General features: G+C 47.7%; 1 protein-coding gene across 5 annotated transcripts in view; it reads right to left on the reverse strand.

Moving 5' to 3' along the window:
* Window positions 1-17,524, reverse strand: part of AUTS2 (activator of transcription and developmental regulator AUTS2) — a 1,185,039-nt gene that overhangs the window by 195,212 nt on the left and 972,303 nt on the right. The window lies entirely within an intron of this gene.

The raw sequence follows: 17,524 nt of genomic DNA on the forward strand, positions 1-17,524 counted from the left end.
ACCTCAGCGACGCTTCCAGGAAGTCACAGCACGGCACTGAAAGATGCAGTCAGGCCCACCCCACAGCCTGGCAGATCAAAGAATATTATCTCCATCTTACGTATTAAGAAACTGAGGCTTGGAGTGGTTCTGAAACCTCCTTGCCCCGAGCTAGTGTCAGAGCAGGCAGGCAAACCCAAGCTTCCGATTCCGAGTTTCCACCACAACACTTCAATGCCACTTAACCAAAAAGGTGTGCTGAAGAGGCAGAATTTCCAGAGGGAACAGTCAGAAACAAGTGGCCAAAGACACTCCTACAGATAGCATCGACCCCTAAAAGGCATAGCTTCAATGTCAGCTTCGCACCTCTGCCCACAAAGCCACTAACAATCATTCTTACTCTCTGCCTCATTTGGCGGGTTCTGAATACGTTTGCCTGCCTGTGTGTGCCCAGTGGTGTCTGACTCTTTGTGACCCTATGGACTGGAGCCTGCCAGCACCCCCCCCCCCACCATGGAATTTTCCAGGCAAGAATACTGGAGTTGGGCTGCCATTTCCTCCTCCAGGGGGATCTTCCTAGCTCAGGGATTGAATTTGCATCAATTGCGTCTCCTGCATTGCAGGCGGATTCTTTACCACTGAGCCATCAGGGAAGCCCTGGACATGTTTGGTGGTGGTGGTTTAGCTGCTAAGTCGTGTCTGACTCTTGCAACTCCATGGACTGTAGCCTTACAGTCTGTCCATGTAAGGCATTACAGTCTTAACCACTCCGTCCATGGGGTTCTCCAGGCAAGAGTACTGGAGTGGGTTGCCATTTCCTTCTCCAGGGGATCTTCCCGACCCAGGAATTGAACCTGGGTCTCCTGCACTGCAGGCAGATTCTTTACCAACTGAGCTATGTTTATCCCTCACCAAAGTTTGTGCATTCACCCACCCCTTCACCCACTCTGCTCACTGTTTCTAGTCCGCCCTTTGCAACCTCCATCCATAGAAGCAGCAGCTAGAGAGAGTTTTCCTGGCCCAGGACTGGAAAGCTACTGTACCTCTCTGTGGCCCTTGAATGCACAGTCAAGAAGGGTTCCTGCCTGGGCGCCTTGTGTTTGGAACTTGAATTTGCAGTGCTCATCATCTGAGCCATCCTGTCATGTTCCCAAGCAGGGAGCAAGGGCTGCGAACCAGGGCTGTCAAAGGACAGGTTCTCAAAGCGTGGTCCCTGGACGGTCGTCCACAAACCTGTCAGAAGTGTAAATTCTTGGGCTCAACCCCAGATCTACTGAGTCAGAAACCCCAGGGAGGGGACCACCAACAATCTGTGTTTCTACAGGCCCTCCCGGTGATTCTGGTGCACACTCAAGTTTGAGAACTGCTGCCAGAAAGAGCTGCTTCCTGTGGTCACGTGAGCGAGGACAGCGCGGAGGCCATGGTCAAGGTAGCGCAGTCAGCATTGAGCGTGAAGAAGTGCCTGCCCTCCCCTCGGCCACAGTCACAGCCCCTCAAGGGAGGATTCTGGAAGGAGAGGAGCAGAGCTGTGGCCTGGGGCACTTTTCCTCTTCTAACTCCAAGGATCACCAGTCTCACCTCATCTTCCTCCCTTCATTTCAACACGGGAGATCACAGCATTGAGGGTGGCCTGGGCTGCCGTGTTCCGAGAAGTTGCTGGAGTGGGTAGTCATTCCCTTTTCCAGGGGATCTTCCTGACTCAGGGATTGAACCTGGGTATCCTGCATTGCAGGAGGATTCTTTACTGTCTGAACCAGCAGGGAAGCCCAATTTATAGATGAGAAAATGGAATTATAAGCATGTCAAAACCCCTGTCCAAGGTCACAGAGCTTGCGAGGGGCAGAGCTGGATTCAAACCCAGGCGGTTTGGCTCCAGAACCCAAGCCCCTAAACGTAACACTACTGCCCATGATGAAATGTTAAGGGAAACAGGAAGGGTCTGCCCTTTCCTTGGAGTTTCATACTGAACAAGCAACACAAATGTGAGAAAAGTGTCAGTGGCACATGTGAGTATTTTGTCTTACTGTGTGTTGGATTTTCTGTTACCAGTGCGCATATATTACATTTGAAACACATAATTTTTAATTGTCATTATTTTTACAGACTGTAATTCCTGTTGAGGACTCAGCCATAAGGTGATGCGTGAACTCCCAGGAGACCTACAGGTCTGTTTCTTCATGCCTGGTAGCCGTACAGTTTCTGAGAGCCGTGCCAGCGGCAGCAGCCAAGCTGAGGGGTGGGGGATTACCTGCTCACCGCCAGGTCCGTGTGAGAGGAGTGTGTGGACTAGGAAGCATGCGGCTGGCGGGGGAGTGTGAATGAGGCCCGGGGCACCTGAAGGTGTGTGATCCTACTGCCAGGAACAAAGGCTTCCTTTCAAAGGTGAGCTGGTATAGATCTCAAGTCTATTCTACCCCCAGTAATGGGTAACAGCATGTCCTGTGAATCCAAGGTAAGTGGGGGACTTCCCTGGCAGTCCAGTGGTTAAGATTCCATTTCCACTGCAGGGGGTATGCCTTCTAACCCTGGTTGGGGAAGATCCCTCATGCCATGCAAATCAGCCCCAAAAAACCCAAACCAAAAAACAAAAAACCCATAAATAAAATGGTTATTTCTTTAAAAAAAGAAAAAAGCTCCTAGGTGGACACAAGTAAATTAGGTCTCTCATACATATCTGGTAAGCCCTGGCACCAGGCTATACTCAGCTGCACCCAATCTTTCTAATTTGCCTTGGAACTCCTACCAATCCACCAAGGCGGGGAGGGTGTGGGCAGGGCAGGTGGTCTCACTCTTGTTTTCTGAGGTTTACAGAAGCAGAGACACCTGTTCAAGTCATAGCCGGGGGCAGGCCAGGACTAGAGGGCTTCTCAGGTGGTGCCAGTGGTAAAGAACCCACCTGCCAATGCAGGAGATGTAAGAAATGCGGCTTCGATCCGGGGTCAGGAAGATCCTATGGAGGAGGGCATGGCAACCCACTCCAGTATTCTTGCTAGGATAATCCTATGGACAGAGAAGCCTGGCAGGCTATAGTCCACTGGGTGGCAAAGAGTCAGACGCTACTGAAGCGCCCTAGCACACACAGGACGAGAACTCACAGCTCCCAAGTCTTAGTTCAGTGTTGCCGTGCCACTGACCCCATGTTGCCTATCCAGGTACATTTGTAAATCTGGATGCTGAAACATTAACTACAGTTCCTTCCCTTTAACTCTGGCGTAAGCTACAGAGAAACAATTTAGCAGGCACTCTACTTATTCAAAGTGTTATACATTTCTATACAATGAAACTAAACTTAAAGAGTTCCTGCAGAAAAGCTACAGCCAAGGAGGAAAGCTACATTTTACAAACTAGCTTTTGCTTAACAGCAGAAGTTTTACAACTAAGATCAGGGCATCTGGTCCCATCACCTCATGGGAAATAGATGGGGAGACAGTGGAAACAGTGTCAGACTTTATTTTGGGGGGCTCCAAAATCACTGCAGATGGTGACTGCAGCCATGAGACTAAAAGACGCTTACTCCTTGGAAGGAAAGCGATGACCAAACCTAGATAGCATATTAAAAAGCAGAGACATTACTTTGTCAATAAAGGTCTGTCTGGTCAAGGCTATGGTTTTTCCAGTGGTCACGTATGGATGTGAGAGTTGGACTATAAAGAAAGCTGAGCGCCAAAAAATTGATGCTTTTGAACTATGGTGTTGGATAAGACTCTTGAGAGTCCCTTGGACTGCAAGGAGATCCAACCAGTCCATCCTGAAGGAGGTAAGTCCTGGGTGTTCATTGGAAGGACTGATGCTGAAGCCGAAACTCCAGTACCTTGGCCACCTCATGCAAAGGGTTGACTCGTTGGAAAAGACCCTGATGCTGGGAGGGATTGGGGGCAGGAGGAGAAGGGGACGACAAAGGATGAGATGGCTGGATGGCATCACCGACTCGATGGGCATGAGTTTGAGTAAACTCCGGGAGTTGGTGATGGACAGGGAGGCCTAGCGTGCTGCTGCGATTCATAGGGTCGCAGAGAGTTGGACATGACTGAGCGACTGAACTGACTGACTGACTGATGTGTGTGTGTTACAACTGGGAAATCTGTTACATTTGGTTGACAACTCAAGAGCTGATTTCTACATTCCTGCCACATTGTGGGAGATTCCCACACCTAAGGAGAGAATCCTTTCTTGTGTTTAGTTACAAGGCCTTCTAGTATATTTATGACTTCACAGAAATTTCTTTTCAGTCATAAAATATAAAAGTAAGATGATTGGCTCAAAGGTCTGGGGCGACAAGCATAGGGACAAGGAAGTTACCTTCCTGGTGACTCAGATGGTAAAAGAATCTGCCTGAAATGCAGGAGACCCGGGTTTGATCCCTGGGTAGGGAATATCCCCTGGAGAAGGGAATGGCTACCCATTCCAGTATTCTTGTCTGGAGAATTCCATGGATAGAGGAGCCTGGTGGGCTACGGTCCTCAGGGTCACAAAGAGTAGGACATGACTGAGTGACTGGCACTTTTACTTTCTCTTTTCCCTCCAACAACGCTGCCTTGCTCTTCAGAGCAAGTCTGCACAGCATCCACCATCACTCTGTGGATCTAAAGAGTCCTTCAAACAAAGGATCGGCGTGCCCCCAAGAAGTTCAGACGCCTTAGGGAGGTGGGAGAGGGTAGGAACAAGGAATGTAGACCTAGAAAGATCGACATTCTGAGGCCCACTCAGTCACCGCCCAGCAAACTCGGCCATCACTTCGGCCTCCCTGGCCTTCCTGTCCTGTGATGGATGAGAGCTGCATGGCCACCTGCAGGCCTTGGGAGGGGCAGCATGGCCAGCACCCCAGAGCACTGCCCTTGAGCCAGATGGGCCTATCAGTACTTCTTTGGGCCCGCTATTCCCTTGTTTTGGGGACTCTTCAGATACAGAGATGGAGAACATGCCCCTGGTCACTGTTCTGTGAGGTCGCTGTTGGCCTGAGAACAGTGGTCTGGAAGCAAGTTCAGCGCACGGTTTGAATGCGTCAGTGGCGGGGGCCCTGGGCCTCGCCTCTGCAGGCTGCTCCCCGTCCCCGCCAGGAGGGAAAGCAGTGCTTCTAGGCTCTGTGTGGGGATTGGTGGAGGAGGTAGCCAGAGAGGAAGGGGATGCTTTTACGACAGGTTTTGTCACTAGGCCTGAGAACTACTCAGGTTCCCCCTCCCCACCCCCAGCCCCCCAGCAGCTTGGGGGGATGAGCTAAGTAAGAGAAACTGAACAGAAACCACTGGTCACATCCCCACGACTTAGGTCACTATTTTTCAATGGGGTTTTCATACAATGGGCTGGTTTCTGCCTCCTCACCCCATGAGCCCAGGCAGCCCCTTGGTTCCGCACCACGGTCTATCCATGCAGCCCCACTTCTCCCTGCTGGGCAAGCCTGGTCTATTAGTGCCCACAAGGGAGGAGGGGCGGGAGGATATCCAGCCCCCAGACCCACCCTCCATGCTAGTGGAAGGCCCAGCTCACGTCCAGCAGTGCACGCTGCAAAGGCCACGGCTCCACCACCACTGGGGGGGCTGGCGCCCAAGAAAGAGGCCCCCCGACTGGGTGAGTGCCTGCCTTTTTATGCCTTTTAATGGTTGCCGCCTCGGTAGGAAATGCTCTGAAGGGATTTTGGAGGACATGGGGTATCTGACAAACGTTTCAAAGTCGATGCTTCACTTTCAGTGAACATCAGCTTTGTAACCCCTGACATAGAGACTGGAGTCTGAATATGCTTAGATCTCAGAATGGAAGGGTTTCTAAAGAAAAACTCCAGAAATACCCGAATTCAGATGTTTAAAAAAAAAAAAAATGTGTGAGAATCAAGAACAAAGCCAGCGAAAGCAGAGGGAGTGAATAACCTTTCATTTCAAGCTGGTTTCCCCACTAGAGACAGTCATGATCTGCGCAGGACTATTTGATGCAACTGCCTCTCAGAAAAGAGCCAGTGGATAATAGATAAAAAGATTATCTGTGACATTATGAAAAATGAAAGTTTAAAAATGGCTACAAGTCCCATAAAAAAAAAAAATCCTAAACTTTGTTCAGTCTTGTTGAAAGGCAATAGTGGAACTGTTTGATTCAGCCCCTGGGGTCTCTGCCTCTTCTGCCATTGTTCTAATGCCTTCCACCAGCTCATCAGTTTTCAAAAATCTTTCCTGCTGTTTCCTCTTTGCTGGAAACATAAGGTCCAAGAAGCTATCAGAGCCCCTGTTTCCTTTTCCTAACTTGACTCTGATGCTGGAAATTCAAGTGCTGCAGCCCCTGCCCCGCTCTCTTCCCTTCCCCATAGTCCCCCTCTGTGCTAAACCACCGGCTGTACACTTGATTTAACAGATGAATTACAGATTCAAGCCATGGGCTTCCAGGGCAGGAAAGAGTCTGATTTTTGTCCAGGTCTCTCTTGATTGGCTCAGCATGGAAGTCTTTCATTTAATGGGCCAGGTCCTGCTGAGAACACCTCTGCTGGCACCACACCGATTTCTTTCTTCGCTGGAGAGAGGAGCAGAGATCCTAAAGAGAGATTTTCCATCTTCCGGATTTCTGGTGTGCTCACTAGGTATCACTCTTTTTAAATAGAGCATCACGGGCGTAACCCAAGACTCCAGGAAACATGGGATTCATCTGACCGGCCATCTTTGATCTCAGAGTTGGCTGGGGTATATAAACACCTAGGCTACAGAAACATGCCTTTGTCTCCCACCCAGGGAGGAGGCAGCCTGGTGCTGCCGCTCAGCAGGAGGGTCGAGGGATGGACTACCTGCTTCAGATTCCAGATCCAGTGCCTGCTGACTCAGAGCATGCTTCAGTGCCTGAACTCCTCCATTTGAAAAACAAATACAGAGGATTATTAGACAAAGACATATGACACTGCTGGTATTTGACTGCTTTGGGAATACCAAGCCTGGCGTGCTGTAGTCCATGGGGTCACAAAGAGTCGGACACGGCTGAGTGACTGAAGATGATTAGGTTGTGCCACATAAAACTGCCGATATTATGTGCCAAGAAAATTTGCCAACATGGCGATTTTTCTCTTTTCAGAATAAAAAGTGGCAATTTCATGTGACTCATCCAAACACCTCCTTCGGAGGACTAAGAGGAAACCACCAGATGAAGCGCTTGACCCACATGCCTGGCACGCCGTGTTCCATAAAGGTTAGCTCCTGCTGCCACCGTCAAGAGGCTCAGATCCATCTCTCACTGAACTGTGGGGCAACGTACCAGGCGTCCAGAAGTAAAACACCCAAATCCGTCACCTGCTTGCCAAGGGCCACCTGCCCATGTGAAAGAGTGCTCTGTTGTTGTTCAGTTGCTAAGTCGGGGCCGACTCTTTGCGACCCCACGAACTGCAGCACGCCAGGCTTCTCTGTTCTTCACCATCTTTCTCAGTTTGCTCAAACTCACGTCCATTGAGTTGCTGATGCCATCCAACCACCTCATCCTCTGTCATCCCCTTCTCCTCCTGCCTTCAATCTTTCCCAGCATCAGGGTCTTTTCCACTGAGTCAGTTCTTCACATCAGGTGGCTAAAGTATTGGAGCTTCATCTTCAGCATCAGCCCCTCCAATGAATATTCAAGGTTGGTTTCCTTTAGGATGAACTGGTTTGACCTTGCAGTCCAAGCGACTCTCAAGAGTCTTGTCCAGCACCACAGTTCAAAAGCATAAATTCTTCAGGGAAGTGCTTTGAGCACAGTAAAATACTACGGAAATCCACAGAACCCAATTGATCACCTCAACACCCTTCCTGCCAGTCAGTCTAGCTGTCTGCACAGCAGCATCAGGACCGCCAAGAGTTGACGTGTCAGGGCTCTGCACTGCTGTTCCAAGTAGCATCTTAATTACCCTGCCCTGAGCTCACTGGTAATCAGGTTTTCTTTCTACTCTCCACTGGTGATTGGTGCACCCCTCAGATGTGAAATAGTGCTCAACTGGGCATTTGCTCAGTAAGTAAATTGGAGCCAAAAAGAGTATCAGAGGAGTCTGTGATTGTGGCCTCCCTATCAAAAAGAAAAACGTGGACCCTGAGCTTATCCAATACCTTGAGAAGCCCAGTATGGACTTGCAGTGAGAACCTACATGCATCTCGGGTTGGGCTGGGCCAGCCCCCTGCCCTGTGAAATGACAGCAGAGCCCAGGAGACAGGAAAACCCAGTCACCACCATAACACACATCTGGCCACGGTGCCCCCGAACCTGGACGTGGGACCTGGCGTTTGAGAGGTGCTCTGGGCCCGCACTCACACAGGTCTCCTGCCTATGTCCTTCCTCCGAGGCCGGCTCTGGTGTGCTGTCTGCTTTGGCTGTAGGCTCAGCCTGCACCCCTTGGCCGGCCCCACCCAGATGCCTCCTTATTCCGGCTCTGGGTCTTGCCATTTAGATGCACAGCCATCTTATCAAGGGCTCTCTTCCCCTCCCAAATTGCATTTGACCAGTTTCATTTCTGCCTGAAATTAAAACACAGAACTTATCAATCCCAGGCTGTCACAGCATGAATGAAACCCTAGAAATAAATCCAGTCTAATGACAGAGCGATCTGGAGACCTCAGTAGGGAAACAAGATACTTTGTTTAATAATTATCAGCCTCTTTCAGGGCCTGTCTGCCAAAGCAGTGGTGTCAGAAGCAGCAGAGAGAATTTTTTTTTTTTCCCACAGATTTCATCCTGGGAAAGACTGAAGCCATTTCCAACCAGACTGGACGCTTTTGATTTACATTTCTGATATTAAATGCAGAGCGGCTGTCTGCATTTATGCTACAAGGCATTACTTCAGTGCGAAGAACCGGGGTGGTGGCAGGACTCCAGTTTACTAATGAACAAGCTTATCTGGAGGAAAACAGCTTTTCACACCGTAACAAACAATGCACACCTCTTAGATAACAAATTCAATGGCAAAAAAATATAGCATTGTACGTGTCACAGTCCCATAATTTAATGGAGGCACTTGCAGCATTAGTGGTTTACATTAATTTTTAAAATTAATTTTGTTTGGCCTGCAGGGAAAATATTTTCCTTTTTGTGTCTCATATCCCGCAGCTCATTAACACTGCTTACTGCCGCTCTACGAGACTATCCATAATCGTCCACTTGGTAGCCAGAGGCCATTTTTAAAACAAAAAAGCTGGAAGAGGGACAGAGAGTGGCTCTCCTGCTTCCTTCTACAAAGACCCCTCTTCCAGCTTGACACAGCAGTTGGCATCCATGGAAGCAGGGGCCTCTGCAGGCCTTCTAGGCTGGGTGGGTCCAGGTGTCACCACTCATGGGGGCCACTGGGTGCCTCTGGCTGAGTCAAAAGGCTCTTTCTTCCACTGGTCACCATCACTCCCCACAGAGCAATGGCGTCTAGACCTCACGATGCTCAGGATTACCTAGGCACTTTTGCAGAGATATAGATGACTAGGCCTCACTGACACCCCAGGATCCTTTCCTCTTGCCTCTCCTCCTTTCCCATGAAGGGGTTAACCACTGGCTACCAAGAAAACAACCCTCCCCCCCACCCCGCCTGGGGCACTGAGACAGGGAATTCACTGCTAATCACTGCGGTTGTGATTTCTGATTTCAACTGGCAGCAAAGAGAATTGAACCAGAGTCCCCTGAGAGCAGCCAGCTCCATGAGGCAGACCTTGAGCTTGTTAAGCTGTGGTGCTGCCATGCGATTATCAATTTTAAATTAATCTCCCCAGTCTCTTTAAAGTGGTTCCTAAAAATATAATCTCTGGGATATCTTACTGTAAGACTTAACTAAAGGGAAAAATCTGGATAATAATTAAGTGCTTCCCTCCGTCTAAGCTTTCTGTAAAACGCTTCTGGAGACCTGGCTAAGCTGTTGGCAGTAGGAAGGCCAGCCAGGGGCAGGGGCAAGGTCTGAGTGAGCTGGTTTATAAGTTACCTCACTCTCTCTAAATAAAACTTATTTGGACAAAAGGTGAAAGATACAATGCAACACTGTTTTAAAACAAATCTTTCCCTATTTTTTAACCCAAAGAGTTTTGGGAGGGAGGGCCAGAAAAAATTGTCTAGACACACTTTTGCTAAGCTCATGGGGGAGTTATGAATGGACTTTATAGGGACATAATTTAGGTTATATATACAGCAGGTTTTTTTAAAGGCGGCAACATGGTGCGACAACCTGAACAAAGGTGAAAGGAGTTCTTATGCGTAAGATAGGGGTTCTCCGTGGAACATCTCTGGCCCAACAGGAGGCTCCAGTCAAGAGCAGACATAGGGGCTTCCCTGGTGGTCCAGTGGTTAAGAATCTGCCTTCCAATGCAGGGAACATGGGATCGATCCCTGGTTGAGGAACTAAGATTGCACAAGCTGAGGGGCAACTAAGCCTTTGTGCCAGAACTACTGAGCCTGGGAGCCTCAACTAGAGAGAATCGTGTGTGCCACAGCAAAGATCCTGCCTGCTGCAACTAAGACCCAACGCAGCGAATAAATAAATATTAAAAAAAAAAGAAAGAGCCGACACAGTTTCTGGCCTGGATGGGAAGGGAGTCTGGGGGAGAATGAACACATGTATATGTATGGCTGAGTCCCTTTACTGTGCACCTAAAACTATCACAACATTGTTAATCGGCTATATTCCAGTATGAAATAAAAAGTTAAAAATAATTATAGGAACATTAAAAAAAAAAACAGACACAGTTTCTAAAAGTCACTAAGAACAATGAAGAAGAAAACAGACAAGAATTCCTTAACAAACCCTGAGCTAGTGGTCAAGAACCTGCCTGCCAATGCAGGAGACGCAAGAGATGCAGATTCAATTTCTGAGTCAGGAAGATCCTCTGGAGAAGGAAATGGCAACCCACTCCAGTATTCTTGCCTAGAGAATCTCCATGGACAGAGAAGCCTGGCGGGCTGCAGTCCATGGGGCAGCAGAGTTGGACACGACTGCATACTGGACAACAACTGCAGCTTTTTGCCAGGAGAAAAGACGCTTCTAGACCAGGAAGGAAGTCTCAGATTTCCCTGTTGGGGTCGGGGGGAGGGATACTCCGTGCTAGTTTTCCTCTCCCTGTCTCCTGCCCTTCCTATGCTTTGGGGCAGTGTGATGGGGAGACTGGATTGTTTAAAGCAAGAGCACATAGACAAACGCGTGCACTTTCCATGAGCAGCCACAGGCATTTGAGAGCCCAGCCCCTAGAGGGCCCAGGAGGAAGGCCTCTGCAGGGCCCAGCGAAGGGCACTTTGTAAGCCAGTGTGATAAGGAAAAAGCGGGTGGGGCACGGAGGATGGGAAGAAGGGGATTCAGGAAAGGATGTGTGTGTGCCTGCTCAGTCATTCAGTTGTGTTTGACTCTGCGACCCATGGACTGTAGCCTGCCAAGTTCCTCTGTCCATGGAATCGTCCCGGCAAGAATACTGGAGTGGGTTGCCATTTCCTACTCCAGGGGATCTTCCTGACCCAGGGATTGAACCTGTGTCTCTTGAGGCTCCTGCATTGGCAGGTGGATTCTTTACCACTGAGCCACCTGGTTACAGATCTGAAAAAGACCAAGAAGAGAGACTTTCACAAGACCTTTATACAGCCACTCTGTGCCTTCTTTTAATGATAACCATAAAGAACACTCCCAAATTTGTAAAACTCTATTAATTCTATAACTTCCTTTTTCAATAAGAACAAAGGATAAAGTAATTCATTACCTGTACTACCAAGGAGATGTGTGACCTTCAGAAAGCAACCTAACATCTGTAGGCTTCCATGGTGAAAGGAGGGGGCTAGATAAGACAAGTTCTAAAATTCTCATTTTCATCATTTTGGGTAAAAACAAACGCTGCTGTATAGAAGCCAAAGCTCAATTTTGGTGCCACCTTGGACCGAGTGATAAAAAATTAGAATGGACAAGCTTTAAAATAGACACACATGGTATGAACAATATAAAATATAAAGGCTTGAAGAAAAAGCCAATTACACCACATCGGAAAGTTGCCTGAAGAAAAATGGACTAAGTGATTGGAAAGTGTTTTTTACACAAGTGGAAGTTTCCCCAAACCATTGCTGAGTGAAAATATGGTCCTTTGGCACTCAGGGTCCACCTCTGTCTGTTGAGGCTCTGGGTGGGTAGGGAGGTGAATGAATCTGGTAACCGACAGGGTGCCTCTTAAGAAATGGCTTGGGCATATTTAATCTTCGCCAGCATAGTGCAGCTTGACTTTTTCTGTTGTTGTTGTTACAGGTCTACTCAAAAATCTGATGAAAAGATATGGACCTCCTTCTGAGGCAAATGTACAAGTGCACAAATAAACAAAACTTGAAATCCACTTTTGATTCTTGGGCTCCTTGAAGCTTATCCACAGACCCCATAGTGATGGATTAATTACAGATCAAGCTCCCTGTCTTAGGTCTAGACCCTGGAACATCTATTAACTCTCCCATTTGCCTGGAAGGTCTTAGTGTTCTCATTTTCTCAAGAAGAAATTTATTTTTCAATTAAAAAGTAACCTGATTCTCCCCACACACGCCAGCAATTCTACAGGGAGTCTGGCATGTTTGGCTGGAGAGCAAGGTCGGCAAACAGAAGACCCGCAGTTGTAGCCCTGAGGGCCAAAGCACCTTGGGGGCAGGGCTTATATCCTAAGGCTTAATTTGGAACCCTTTTCCCACAGGAGACAATTCCTCCCGGCAAATATGTAGGCGGTCCCTACCCCATTAGAGATTGCCTTCTTTCTGACCTACTTCACCCTCCTCTTTGACCTGCTCTCCTTCCTGAAGAACTAAGAGGCCATGTGGTACCCAGTGAGGGGGAGGGCCGACAGGAAGCAGCCTCCTGGACTGTCGATGAGGCTGACCAGCACACCTACCCCACTCCCATTCAGCAGGCAGCCCAGCGGCTGCCCAGCGCACATCTGCATAGCCGAAGGTCAGTATGAAACCAGCCTGGCTTCCAGCGCTGAAACTCCGCTCTTCTCCAGGTTGCGAGAGTGAACCTGTCAAGTATGTTCACTCTAATTGGCACCGGGCTGCTGGCGGCTGCAAGACAGAAATGTGCTTTGAGGCCCGATACATTTTAGAGGAGATGGTTCCACCAAGCCACTGTTAGTTATTTTCGAAGGCCCCATGATGTGCATACTCAGGTCACTAAAATCCTTGATCCTGGTGTGGAAGGCATCTCAGAGTCCATTGTGCTAACAATCAGCTTCACGGCAGTTGGTCATCCTCTATGATCTTCCTGCTTCTTCCGGACTGATTATGAATCATATTTGATGAGGAGAGAAATGGTGCCTTCAGGGCAGCTTTGCCCTAGTTCCCAACCCAGCCAATCTCTCAACTAAATGGGTCGAAACACCTCTCCTCAACTGAGTGACAAACAAGGCAACTAAATCAGTGGAAATGTGAATTCAATCGTTTAGCCCGAGTGGAGAGAGCCCTACAAGATAGATTCCATGACATTAAAGAGCTTGACTCATGTCAGGAGAAAGCAGTCTACAGACCACTGGAAGAAAAGCTTGAAAAAATGATGTAGTAATTGCACCTGTTCTGCCCTATGGGCTTCCCTGCTGACTCAGTGGTAAAGAACTTGCCTGCCAATTCAGGACACACAGGTTTGATCCCTGGTCTGGGAAGATCCCCTGGAGAAGGAAATGGCAATCTACTCTACTATTCTTGCCTGGAAAAGCCTGGTGGGCTACAGGTCATGGGATTGTAACCAGTTGGACACAACTTAGTGTCTGAACAAGAACAATATTCTGCCCTTTCCCTGGACACCTGAAACTCATGTCTCCAATGCTCGTGAAGATGTGATGGGATGTTCCATCAGCAAATATGCAAGTGAGACTACTGACTTGATTTCTAATGAGAGAAGAAACAAGACCACATTGATTTGCATTAGGAAACTACCCAGGGAAAAAAATTCCATTGTCTCAAGGAAAAAAAAAAATCCTTAAGAACCAAGCTGTTCATCTCAATTGCATCTGGATTCTTATTTGAAAAGATTAATATCTCCTGACATGACATCTGGGCTTCCCAGGTGGCGCTAATGATAAAGAATCTGCCTGCCAATGCAGGAGACATAAGAGATGTGGGTTCGATCCCTGGGTTGGGAAGATCCCCTGGAGGAGGGCATGGCAACCCACTCCAGTATTCTTGCCTGGAGAATCCCATGGACAGAGGAGCCCGGTGAGCTACATTCCACAGGGTCACAAAGAGTATGACAAAACTGAAGCGACTTAGCACACACACACAACATGACTTTTATCAGGTTTGTATACAAAGAAAGCAAACTTGCCAAATTTGATTTTTCTAAGATGTTCCTTTTTTTTAAAAAAGAAAAGAGAATATACTTTAGGAATCTTAAATGTGTTGGTCTGGCATTGGCTAACAACATCCTTGACCAAATAAGTACCTGGGGGAAAAATACTGGGCTGTCCAAAAAGTTCATTAGGTTGCAACATCTTACAGAAAACCCTGAGTGAACTTTTTGACCAATCCAGTAACTTACCTGGAGGGTATGTCTCAATAAAGCAGGCTTTATTTTAAAAATTGAATGAAAATAACACAGTTAACTGTAGATAAGAACAATGTGGTAAGTCTGACTATGGAACTGTTTTATTTCTTAATTCAGAAACAGGGAAAAGGAATGAAGAAGAAGGTTCTTTTTTTTTTTTAACTTTATAATTAACTCAATGGGAAATCTAGAAGAAGCTACCTTTTTACCGGTGCTCTGGTTAACTAACTATGGTTGGAAGAAAAAGAACTACTTCAGCAAGATGAGGTAAAAAGTGTTCTGGACTCAGAGTAAGGACACTTGATCTCCAGTGTCACCCCCATCTCAGGTGACTTCATCTGTCAAAAGAGGGAGACGTACAAGGCTCATACTTCCTCCCCTTCAAGCCACACCCCTGGCAGACATCCCTAATCAATCCAGTCCTTTATTCCTTCTTGGTTCAGAGTCCTCAACACCTTACTCCAAACCGCTACCTAATAGTTGAGAGACAGCACGACAACTGAAATTTATCCATCAGCTCTACACAGGATGAGCTTTAAGGCTCTAACTAGCTTCAGATTTCTAGGATATCATCTGTAAATTATTTTTATATCCTACTAGAAGTCCACTGAGGGCAAAAACATGTATGGACAAGAGTGTTTTACGAGCTTACCACAGAGGGGGAAAAGGTATACTCTTAAACTAAGTAATTCTCACCACAGCTGAGGCCGTACATCAATTGTGTATCAACCCATTTGATAAACCCAAAGTGCCAATAGTCTCAGACAAGTCAGTATCAACTTATCAGTTAGGCAGCCAGACTGGTCTAAGTGTAGTGTATCACTTAGCCTGCCTTGGACCATAACAGGATTTAAGGTAGCTTTGAAAGACAATGGAAAAAAAAAACATTAAAAAAATCATTGGTAGATGAGAAGGAAAAAACAAGCAAGGTCGTATGCATAGTAAAGGTAAGAATGAGGTTTGCCTGTCACTTATTTACAACAGGTGGGCCACAAAGCTGACTCAAGGCTTCTAGCAGCAACTGTGAAGAGGGCAATCGGCTCAGCCACATGGTTCACAGGGCCACCAGATAAAGAGAAAGCAACTGTTCAGAAGAAGTTCCATTCTTCCTGACTCTACAGCCAGAGTGCTATTTCTCTGAAGAGATCTACATGAAGAAAACATACAAAAGTGTTAGTAGCTCACTTGTGTCTTACTCTTTGTGACCCTATGGACTGAAGCCCAACAGGCTCCTCTGTCCATGGAATTCTCCAGGCAAGAATACTGGAGTGGGTTCTCTTCTCCAGGGGATCTTGCTGATCTAGGGATTGAACCCGAGTGTCTCGCCTTGCAGGTGGGCTCTTTACCATCTGAGGCACCAGGGAAGCCCGAAAACAGCAAACAACATACTAACATTCTTCCACTCGTTCGTTTAAAAGTCCCAGCAATGAGTGTCACATACCGCTGGGTCCTCCTGCGGGGTTTCTGGGGAGGAGAATGCAGGGAAGAAGAATGCTGTGGCTCTCCAGAGGATCTGGAGAAATATTTCCCAAACTATAGTCCGTGGGACCCATGAAATGGTAGTAGGTGTTCCATGGCCAACCCTGTTTGGTAAATACAGCCCGCTAATCCCAAAGCCACCCTCACCTGTCCAAATAAATTTGCTTACCGTGATCTCACCCAATAATTCTAAGCAAACTCCTTTATTTCAGGCACACATTAATTACTTCATGGCAAATAGATGGGGATAAAAAGGAAACAGTAACAGACTTTATTTTCTTGAGCTTCAAAATCACTGTGGATGGTGACTGCAGCCATGAAATTAAAAGAGGCTTGCTCCTTGGAAGAAAAGCTATGACAAGCCTAGACAGCGTATTAAAAACCAGAGACATTACTTTGCTGACAAGGGTCCCTATATCAAAGCTATGGTTTTTCCAGTGGTCATGTACGGATATGAGAGTTGGACCATAAAGAAGGCTGAGTGCTGAAGAATTGATACTTTTGAGCTGTGGTGCTGGAAAAGACTCTTGAGAGTTCCTTGGACAGCAAGGAGATCAAACCAGTCAATTCTAAAGGCAATCAACCCTAAATATTCATTAGAAGGACTGATGCTGAAGCTCCAATTTTTTGGTCACCTGATGCAAAGAGCTGACTCACTGGAAAAGACCCTGATGCTAGGAAGGACTGAGGGCAGAAGGAGAAGTGGGAGAGAGAGGATGAGATGGTTGGATGGCATCACTCACTCAATGGACATGAGTTTGAGCAAACTGAAAAAGATAGTGAAGGACAGGGAAGTCTGGTGTGCTGCTGTCCATGGGGTTGCAAAAAGCTGGACACGACTGAGTGACTGAACAACACTTATTAATATCTAATGGGAAGAGTATTCCAGGGAACATTTCAGAAAGTGCCAATCTAGAGGGAAAGGACTGCATATCTCTTTGAGATCCTTTTAAAATGTAGCTTCTCTCCATGAGGTTTAGAGAGCTGCAGGCAATGAGTCTGAAAGGATTTCCTGGTGACTCCCTGAAAGAAAGTGAAAGTCACTTAGTCATGTCCAACTCTTTGCGACCCCATGGACTGTAGCCCACCAGCTCCTCCGTCCATGGGATTCTCCAGCAAGAATACTGGAGTGGGTTGCCATCTCCTTCTCCCGGGGATCTTCCTGACCCAGGGATTGAACCCAGGGTCTCCCGCTTTGCAGACTGATTCTTTACCATCTGCACCACCAGGGAAGTCCCAGGTGACTCCCAGGGAGGCATCAATCCTCCGTCTCCGCTGTATGCCGTGTGCCTGACAGTGCATGAATACGCGCAGATTGAGATCCTCAAAGACCTAAGTGCAACCTCCAACTGTTCAAGCTTCACAACATCTGTCCTTCATCCCCCAACATGGAAGTGCTGATATGGGCCCAGGGCACAGTGGAGTCTTCAAGGTCAAAGAGGTCACAAAGGGGTCACCATGTAAGAATGAGAGATGTGTGTGGGGCGGGGGTGGTGAGGGGTCAAAGGGATTGCCATGTAAGAATGAAAGATGTGTGGGAAGGGGTGGGGGTGGTGAGGGGTCATGACAGAGCTGACCTTGGCAGCCCCCCACCCCACCCCACCCAGCTCTCATGGATTACCT

Source organism: Cervus canadensis, chromosome 32 (genome assembly GCF_019320065.1).
Source record: "Cervus canadensis isolate Bull #8, Minnesota chromosome 32, ASM1932006v1, whole genome shotgun sequence".
NCBI lineage: Eukaryota > Metazoa > Chordata > Mammalia > Artiodactyla > Cervidae > Cervus > Cervus canadensis.